This window comes from Pteropus vampyrus, unplaced genomic scaffold, assembly GCF_000151845.1.
Source record: "Pteropus vampyrus isolate Shadow unplaced genomic scaffold, Pvam_2.0 Scaffold620, whole genome shotgun sequence".
NCBI lineage: Eukaryota > Metazoa > Chordata > Mammalia > Chiroptera > Pteropodidae > Pteropus > Pteropus vampyrus.
The window spans coordinates 440,032-450,094 of NW_011889401.1; the positions used below are offsets into that span (position 1 = coordinate 440,032).

Here is a 10,063-nt window from a genome sequence, read left to right on the forward strand (position 1 = left end):
TTCACACATGTGCCAAAAGTCGTGGCACTGTAGGCTTTAAATAAGTGCGTTTATTGTAGACAAGTTATACCTCCGTTATTCCTGCATGTAAAGAGAGGGACATTCACGTGGGCGGGGGAGGATGTTGGGGTCATCTCCCCTCAAAATAAAGCAGAACTAACCTAACAGGATTGTCGGGTAGTCATCCATGAAAAACGTTTAGCATGGTACCTAAGTTTCGGTGAGCGCTCAAGCGTGGACGCGGCCGTAGCTCGTAGAATACCACGAAATGCCTGGAGCATTAGAACATCCATGATGACGATCTAGGGAAAAAGTGATGAAGGCCTGAACTGAGACGTTGTAATGGGGATGCAGTGCAGAACTTAAGGGAGGCCTTAGCTTTCATCAAACACCTACCTGTACAGGCACTGACAGCCACTTTACATGTTAACCCAGAAGAACACGTTTCACGTGTCGCTGTATGTACAAACAGGAATGGATTAAAGAAGTAAAAAGTACGGCTTTCTATGGGAGGAGAGTCACTTGTTCTGGGACTGAATCTCATACTAGCTGTGCGATCTTGGGCGGTTGTTTCCACTCGTTAAATGGGAATAATACCTATCTCCTCGGGTTGCTATAAGAATTAAATGTGATGAGATTCACGGCAAAGACCTTAACCTACACAGGAATCAGGAGGGCCTGAGGGAGCAGCTGTCACAACCTACAGGAAAAGCTATGTTTAGGAAACGGCTCTGTGACTGTAACAGCCCCTCCCTTTAACGTGCTCTTCCATCTCAGAGGGGCTTCCTGCTTTTTTTCTCTTCCTCCCTGTGGCTCCCAGTGCATACACCTACTGGATTGCAGTCCTTTCTTTTTCTCATGTAAATGCTTTCTGGTGATAGAATACCTAGTCGATTTTGTTTTATAGTCGATAAATGAGATAAAGCAGATAAAGCACCATAACCAGGCACAGAGAAAGTTCTCCCTAAGTATTCATCACCCCTTCTCCTGTTTCATAAAAAAGACCCAGCTAGATCCTGCTGTAGTTCATAAGCTTGATGATTGGGTGTTCATGCTATTGTGGGAGAGGTGCCTCCCTCAAACCTTGTTATGACATGGGCACATTACCTGTCTGACATGAGAAGGAAAAAAAAAAAGATCTCATCAAACAAGATTAGAATAATAGTTTCGGCCAAACACAGGAGAATCCAGGGGAAGACATGAAATTTGGGGCCTTGAACGTTTCAGTCTGGGAGAGGATTTGGACACTGGGAATGCCCAGGGAAGGAATGTGATGTCAGGCATCACTTGGCCTTTATATAAGATATCCACAAAGCTCCTTCTATAATTCCTTGCTCATCAAACCACTTTCCTGCATGGGGAATCACAACATTCAGTTCATGAGAAAGGCTCTCTATCCCTCCGTTCATTTATCAGTCTGGTTTTAAAGAGCCAAGTTCTATTTTAGAGTTAGATTTATTGTGTGAAGATTAACAAACAAACCCCGTGTGGCTTGGAGTGGGAAGGGCCTGTAAGGGGAGTTCTCCAGCTCCACTCCTCATGGTCAATTACCCCAAACAGGAAGAGCCATAGGCTCAATCTCCAACAGGAGATGGTTTCTATTCTACTCCAACAGGAGGGAGGAGGCTCTTCTCCTCCCTGGCAACCACCCAGCCAATGAAAATGCACCACACTTCCAACTCCCAGTTTCCTCCAATAGATTCTCTGTTTACAACAGCCCCTCTGAACGCAGCTTCCCTCTATAAAAGAACGTTCCTCCTTTGTTCTCTGGCCGTGCCCATATTCACCTGCCCTTACGCTGCATCTCCCAAGTTGCAATTCTTTGTTGTTCCCACATAAACCCATTTTTCAGGAGAAATAGCTGGCTGTCTATTTGTTAAGTGTCAACAATTGCTTTGTTTCCTTTGAAATTTTATTCTTTGCCTTGAAACTTAGGATCTTCTACCCTCTCATATACTTGAGATAATCACACATTTTTTTCAGAGTCTTTACAGTTTGGTTTTAATATATGTAATTATTTCATATCATTATACTTATATTTTATATTTAACTCTGGTTTATCTGGAATATATTGTGGTATGTGGTATGAAGTGAAGAATCTAAAAAATTTCCTTCAAAAGACCAATTGTCCCAATACTATTTATTGAATGACCCTTCAAGGACAGATCTCAACAGGTGGAGATGGATGTAGGTTATTTTGGGCAGAGGGAACATTTGTTCCCGGATGGTGAGAAGTCTGGTTTGGCTGGAGCCCAGAATCTGTGAGGAAGGGGTGGTGAACAGCAGAGCGGGAGGCAGCTGGACTGGGCCCCATGGCGGAGGCTCTGACTTATAGGTGGGAGTTTGGACTTGAGTTAAGGGGGAGCCCACCAAGCTGTGTAAACAGGAATATGACACCTCCACTCTGTGCTTCGGGGAGGTGACCCATGGCAGAGGACAGCGTGGGCAGGCTCAGTTAGGAGGCAATGATGAGTTGCAGATCCGAGCCAGTACGGACTGGATGCGGCTGGTAGGGAGGGAGCGTGCAGGGCTTTGGGGCAGGAGAATGGTCAAGGGTTAAAAACCTGACATGGCGATGTGAGAGAGGACTAAAGGGTGGTTTTACACAGGATGCTCCGAGTGACTAGATCCCAAGACTGTTAGGAAGGACGGGTTGTTGGTGGCAGTGACAGGGTGTACTGACAAGACCTCAGGCCCCGGTGCTGCAGGTGTTAGGTGCTCTGCCCCATGCCATTCACAGTAAGCTCCACACTACAGGATGAGCTGCGCTGATGCATTTTTGGAATGTCAAAATTTTTTCTCATAAGTTTATTACTTCTTGGTAGCCTAAAGCACCTGCTGTGACTGCCTTTTGGCAAATCCAGCACGAATGAGAGTGGCTTTAAGTGTCAGCATGTTAAATTTGGGCCAGCTGGAAGCCCAAGGGGAGATGTCCAAGCAGCTGTGGGTCCCAGACAGGTGGGGCCAGTAATGGGGCCAGAAACGGAGATGCAGGTGTGGGAGCTGCCAGCAGATAGGGTGGCTTTAACGTCAGCTCCTACGAGGCTGATTAGAGAAGTTGGGGGCAGGCGAACAAGATGGGGAGAGAGAAAGGCCGCGCGGTCAGATGTTACAGTTTGCACTGAGCGAGCCTGCACGTACCCTGCCCACACGTTCCGGAAATGTGCCCAGAGTCACACATGTCTGAAGAGGTGGAGAGAGACTGCAGCTCAAGTTTCTGATTCTAATTCCTGTCTTTGACACTGCCACCTTGGGGGGAGCATGGGGGCCAGATGCCACAGTGCTATCAAGTGAATGCGAGAGCAGGAGTAATGAGGGGCTGCCCAAGTGACGGGGTGGGAAAGGGCGGTACTGGTAGAGGGAAGCATGAGGCTGCCCAGAGCAACCTGGCCTGTGGGGGTGGGGGCGTGCTGCTGGTGGAGTGGCCTCAGGTGGGGGCTGGAGCCGGAGGCGCGCAGGGAAGGTTGTGGCATCTTTTTTCTTCTGAGACCAGGAAGAGCGAAGGGGAGACCCAAGAGCTTCTGATGGGCAGGAGGGAGGAGGGAGCCGATCGTGATGGATGGCTGTGTCTGCTCCAGGCCCAGAGTGAGGAGGAGGCAGTGGAGACTGTGAGGCTTGGGCAGGATGGGAATCGGGGCCAAGGCTGGGCGGAGCGTGTGCTTCTCGCAGCCACTTGGGCAGGAGGAGCAGATGGGGGCGGCCTTGCCAGGGCTGAGGAGGTATTAAGGGGTGCGGGTTGGGGGACAGTGGTCTCAGATGGCCAGCCCTCTCCAGTTCCAGGCCGGGAGGAGGAAGGGTTTGGACATTGCATGCCTTTTTCCCTGTTAAGCTTAAGATGGAAGCTCACAGAACAGTTCAAGAATAGCCTTCTTTATCCAGACCCGTAAATGTTATTATTTTACCACAGTGGCTTCATTATCTCTCTATTTTTCCTTCCAGAGCCATTTGAGAAAAAAGATGAGGACACGATGCCCCTTTACTCTTCAGCATCTTTTTCCTAAAACAAGGCCATTCTCTTGCCTAACCTGTACACAGTGATTAAAATCAAGAAATTGACAGAGATCCGATGCTATTATCTAATCTACAGGGCTGATTCTGAGTTTGCCAAGTGTCCCAATTACGTGCTTTGTAGCAAAAGCTCCCGTTGCATTTAGCGGGCCCACATGCTTTCTCTCTTTAATCTGGAACTGTCCCTTCCTCAGTGTGTCTGTGTCTTTCCTGGCAGTGACACACTTGACAGGGAAAGGCCACTTACTGTACAGACTGTCCCCCACTTTGAGTTTGGGGGCACTTCTCGACCTCAGTCTGAAATTGTCCTGCCCTTGGCTGCTCTGCCCCTTGCCATCGTGAGGAAAGTGGCGTGGAGGGAGGCAGGCTGGGGGCTTCGGAGAAGCAGGTGCTGAGGGCGCCATCTCCAGGCGCTGGCACCGACGCGCCCAGGCTAAGCCCTGCCGCAGGCGCATCGCAGCCTTTCGCTCCGGGCCCAGGGTCCAGCTGGCTGCGCCTTAGCCTCCAGGTACGTTCGCTCAGATTCGTGCGGTGGAAGCGAATGTGATCTTGCACGGTCTGAGGAGCGTGCTTCGCCAGGGCCGGCAGAGGCCCGCGCCTACTGTATATTCTGGGGACTTTCGTCTTCCCCGAAGTGGAGAAGTGGGTTGGCGCTGGTTTCAGGAAGGCGGTGTCCCAGCCTCGGGCCTCGCCGGTCGGCTCAGTAGCCCTCCACCACCTGCAGCTCCTTTTGGCTTTAAAATAACACCCTGCGGCCCTCGCAGAGGCGGGAGAGGCTCAACACCTGTTCACCTCTTGCTTCCCAACACTCCTGCGGCCCCCAGAGCCCCCAGGCGATGTCCGTATCCTCAGAACACCCTGGCTGGCACTCCTGCTCCCCGCTGTGCCCTGGCCCAGGGAGGGCACGCTTTGGTGGCCTCGCCCTGCTCTGCGTTGTTGGCAGGTGGCCCAGGCTGCATGTTCTATAAAGACCAGGATGGGGAGGCGAGTGCATACACAAAGACTGGCCCCACTTTGTCTTTCTTTGGGGAATACATTTGCTGGACGACAGAGTTGAAGCCGCAACCCAACAGCCTTAAAGGGAACAGGATCCCTAGAAATACAACTGGTGGCAAGTGTGTCAGGTGTTATGACAAACAAGTCTGAGGAGGCTGCGGCTCAGGTCACCGCTGTTGGAACCCGTCTCTCCAGCCCTAAGCAGCGGGGGTGGCCTGTCCTCGGCCACCGTGGGTGTGAGGGCCTCCCCCAGCTGTCTCTGCTCGGCAGAGCCAGCTGTGCCCACAAAGCCTCCGGTCGGCTCCCAGCTGCTGTGCGGAGCAGGTGTGCCCTTCCCAAGAGCCCCTGAGGTCGCTCGCGGTTGCTCCGTGGAGCTGGACGATGGCCATCTGTTCTGGCTTCTCATTTCACCCGGAAAATCCCAGCGTTTCGCCCTCTCCCCAACAGTCCTACCGGCTCCGGCCTCCCCAACACCGCCCAGAAGGCTGCGGGTTGCTGGTCTACCTGCCGCACAGGCTGGGGAGTGCAGCGCGAGGCCAGGAGGTCCCGCCTGCGTCGTGCGAGGCCCTCACAGACGCCCTTACCCGAAGGAAGTGCCGAACCTCCAAGGCGGGTCAGAGCCTGCAGAACCGGAAGTGAATCAAGGGATCAGCACGAGCTCTTGGTTTTATTGCACAAATGCCTGTGTGCGCGCACACACGTAAGTTTGGAAACACACGCACGCACACTCCTAAATAGATATAGACACGTGGACACACACGCAGATGCAGACTCGCGCGCGTGCGCGGATCGGTGCATTTATACAGAACGTTTCCTAGAAGCCATGACGCCCCAGCAGCGCTCGGATCTTGGTGTCTTCAGACTGTCCTCCAGCAGAGAAGCTGGGGGCCCGGGGAGAAGAGTCTGTTTCACGGCTGGCGGGGAGAAAAGCGAGCTGAGCTGAAACACCTTGTGTCAGAAAATAAGTGTCCAGAACACAAGGGACGCTTCCGCGGGACATCCCTGCCGGAAAATGCATCTGGGACACTGTAAGGGTTAAATAATGACCACTGTCGGTGTTAAGCCCCTAACTGAAATGAGCATCCACGTACACCTGCTGATAGAAACAAAGCGGAGAGAGAAGGAAAGGCTCTTAAGTAGAAAGCCCAGCGATGAATACAGAAGGAATGATGGAATTCGAAACACATCATTTGACAATGACCGTAGTAATAACTGATTCTGGCAAGAATCATCAATAGACATAAAAACAAGTGGGCAGAAGTTTGCTGAGGAAAGTGAATATTCCCCTAGTCTCAAAGGCTCTCCCTCTAGGTGCCTGCTACGTGCAAACGGAAATGGTAGCTGCAGCAGAGAGGCCTGGCAGCCACCGCCCTCACCCCGTGACTACAGTTTTGTCATTAGGAGAGGGCAAATCGGCCTCAGGTGCCTCCTGACACAATCACAGAGGACACAGCACGGCCTCTGTAGTGGACCTGCCAAAAGTGCAGCCTGCCCTGAGGGGGACCCACAGAGTCACAGGCTGCAAACCGATCACACAGTCAGTGTCCTGAAGGACGGTGCAGGACCGCCTCAGGTTAAGGACACAGAGCCCTTGAAACCTGTGCGGTGCCGGATTTGGGCATTTCTTTGCCATCAAGGACATTTTTGGAGAAATCCGAATGAGGTCTGCAGATCAGATAATAACATTGTGTTAACGTTCATTTCCTGGTTTTGATAACTACGCTGTGGTTAAACAAGAGAATGTTGTATTTCAGTGAGAAATACTGAAATATTTGGAAGTAAAAAAGGCATCGTGCCTGCAGTTTACACTCACACGACTCAGAAGACTGCTCGGGACACAGAGGGACCGCGTCTTATCTTTCTGTCTCCTTCACAGTGAACACTCATTAAACATCTAACAGGCTTAAATCCAAAAGAAGTATGTGAGCTTCAACTTTCTGGGTGTCTTGGAGCCGCTTGGTAAAGTACAATAAGAACACACACTAGACCGTCACAGCCGAGTTACAGCGGGGCTTCCGGGTGGTGCGCTGTGTTTTTCTCCTATTAAAAAAAATGTGTTCTTTAAAAAACAAAAACAAAAAAAATGTTTTTATTGTAGAAAATTTGGGGAAAAAAAAAGCAAACTAAGAAAATGTAATGACTCAGAATGCCACCCAACACCCAGAAACACGTGTGTCTATCCTTTTGAGTTTTTCCTATGCAAAATTTTAAATGCAAATTTACACATATAGTTGTGTATGTACATATACTCATATTGGAAACTTTAGAAACTAAGATCATTCTATGCATACTGATGTGTAACATTCAGTTTTTATTTTATGCACAGAATTTGATTGATTAAAATATTTGGTTTATGATGTATTCTATTAGTCCATGCATCGTGGCCCTTTCTATCATTCATTCAATAATAAGATTTTAATTAAACCTCTGGAATTACCAGCCCACCCAGGAACTAGAACACTGACAAAAATGTAAATCTACTATCTGTGTTCCCCTTAGAGTGTATCCCAATCTCTCAGAGGTGACCCAAATTCTACATTAAAAAAATATGTTGTTTATGTTTATTTTTTTAACTTTGTAAAAAAGTAATCATACTGTAAGCTGTATTAGTCAGGGTTCTCAAGATAAACAGAATGGCAGAGCTGATGTTGTATCAGTCTTTTTTCTTAAGGCCTTCAACTGATTGGACCAGGCCCACCCACATTATGGAGGATGATTTGCTTTACTCAAAGTCCAATGATTTAGATGTTACGCTCATCTAAACAATACCTTCACACTGACATCTAGATTGGTGTTTGATCAAATATATGTGTATTGCAGCCTGGCCAAGTTGACACAAAATTAGCCATCACATAAGTAGTCTCCTGGACTTGATTTTTTTCACTTTATATTATGTTATGAAGATTCACACATTTTTGTTTGTTTATTTAGCTGGAGTTAATTCATGGTATTCATGTTCACTACTGTATAATATTCCATTGCAGAAAACCGCCCCTCCCTCTGCCGCCATGTTCCATCTTTTGCCCATGGGTGTCAGAACTGTGGCAGCTATTACCAGCAGGCTGGGGAACTCTCTGGAATGTGTTCCTGGGGTAGCCGTGTAGGGCTTTGTCTTAGGTTTACACCCAGGAGAGATCTCCTTGGCTGTTGGGCATGTGACTGTCCGAGTTTATAAGGAAAAGCCAACCAGTTTCCCCAAGTTGTTACACCGGGTTCACTCCCCTCAGCCATGTTTCAGAGAATCTGGTCCACAGCCTCTCCAGCCCTGGCGTTGTTGGATTCTTAATTTTTGCCATGGAATGGCTGGGCAGTGCTTTGGCTTCGTGCCTTGGTTTACATTTCACTGAAATGCCTATTCATGGCCTTTGTCCATGTTTCTATCAGGCTAGGAATTCTTAATCATTTGTGCTCCTGCCTCAGTCACTTCCCACTGCCACCCTCTTAGGGTCCTGGTGGCCCCTTATGCCTTGCCCTTGAGCGCTGATGGGTCTGAGCTGTAATGCTTTGCAATGGGCTGCTCCCTCCTTGCCAGCCATGGTGTTTTGTCACCATTGGATTCCCCCGCTTTGTGTGCAGGTGTCTCTAGCCATCAGTCCTGCCTCTCTCTGGGACTCCATGTGGCTGAGACCAGGCCCTGGCTCCCTCCAGCCCCAGCCTTGGCTGTGCCCCCCGTGGGAGGCTCAGCCACACCATCTGCTCCTCTGACCGCTCCTATGGCCGTGGCTGAATCTACCCACCAATGGAGCCCAACACCCAGGGGCAGCGCCGCACACCAGAGCCCTGAGTGCGCCTTCATCTCCGAAGCCCGCTGCTCGTCGGTCTTCAGAGCACAAAAGGGGGCTGCTCCTTGTCCAGGACGGGGCTGTCTCTGCCTCTCTCTCTCTCTGCCTCTCTCTCTCTCTTGCCCATCAGTTAGCGTTGCATTGCCTGGTGGGACAGGCAGCCGATGTCATCCTCCCTCGCTGCCTCCGGTTAAGTTGCTTCTTTGTTTAACGAAAGTTTTAGTTCAGGAGAGAAAAAATTTTAAAGTATAATTTATTAAAATCTTACTAAAATATTAAAGGAAATTTAAAATGAAAAAATTTCACACATAATCCTTCTGCCGCATACGTCCATTTCCCCCCTTTTCATTTTTCCAGTCCCTTCTGGTTTCTACCGACGTGCGTATCTACCTGCACTTTGTAGCTGCAGTGCGCAGTTTTGTATGGTATGTTGAAAACCAAACCGTTTTCTCCTTTTTTCCCCGCTTTACATTATTGCACAAACATCACCATATCTTTATGTCATCTTAGCGATTACCAATTCAAATGAGCCAATATCCTCTATTTAAGCGCTCAGTTGTTTGCAACTTCGGCCGTTTCCGGTTCTGTCGGTTACCAGTGATGCCCGCACGCACGGAGGTCACCTTTGCTGTGCCCCCAGCCGTGGGCGTTTCAGCCTGGTGGCCACGTCTGCGTGGCACGCCGCGGATCTGTGAATCTGCTTCCCCAGAGCACTGTGATGCGCTTTCTACGGGGGAACTGGAGGAGACTGACGTGCGTGTGGCACAGAGAGTCTGTGATGTGGGCCCGAGCGCCCCGGGTCCCCCGCCCAGTCCTTTGTGGGCCCAGATGGAGCTCGCAGCACTGCCCCTGCGTCTTGGGGTCCACGCACTGGACCGGGTGACCTGTGCCGCATGTTGACTGTGCACACCATGGTGTCGCAGGTGCTGAGAGCCCCTGGTTGTGGGAGAAGTGGACCGAGCTGGGTGGGCTCGCTCTGCAGAGGGTGCCTCAGGGGGGCGCTCATCTCCCTGTCTCCCCAGGGCCTCGGGGAGAAAGAGCCTGAACGTTGGCCCCTGAGTCCCGTCTCCCTCAGTCGAGAAATAAGGGGGTGACCCTTGAAAGTGAGCTGTGAAGCTGCCAGGAGGCGTGTGTCAGGTGCTTCGGGAGCGTCCGAAATCATTTCTAGCCTGCGGCGGCGAGTTCCGCACTTAGGGCGAAGGCGCAGCGTGCGCAGGTGCGGCGGGCAGGGCCGCGCGAGGCCTTCGTCGCTCCCCGCGGTGCCCCCGGCGAGTCCT

The 10,063-nt window shown here is 50.6% G+C and overlaps 1 non-coding gene across 1 annotated transcript; it reads left to right on the forward strand.

Annotated features, from left to right (window-relative positions):
• The first annotated feature begins 1,013 nt into the window (after positions 1-1,013).
• Positions 1,014-1,117, forward strand: LOC111733709. Its single transcript, XR_002778128.1, has one exon. It is a non-coding gene; the product is annotated as a small nucleolar RNA U13 (small nucleolar RNA).
• The last annotated feature ends 8,946 nt before the right edge of the window (positions 1,118-10,063 follow it).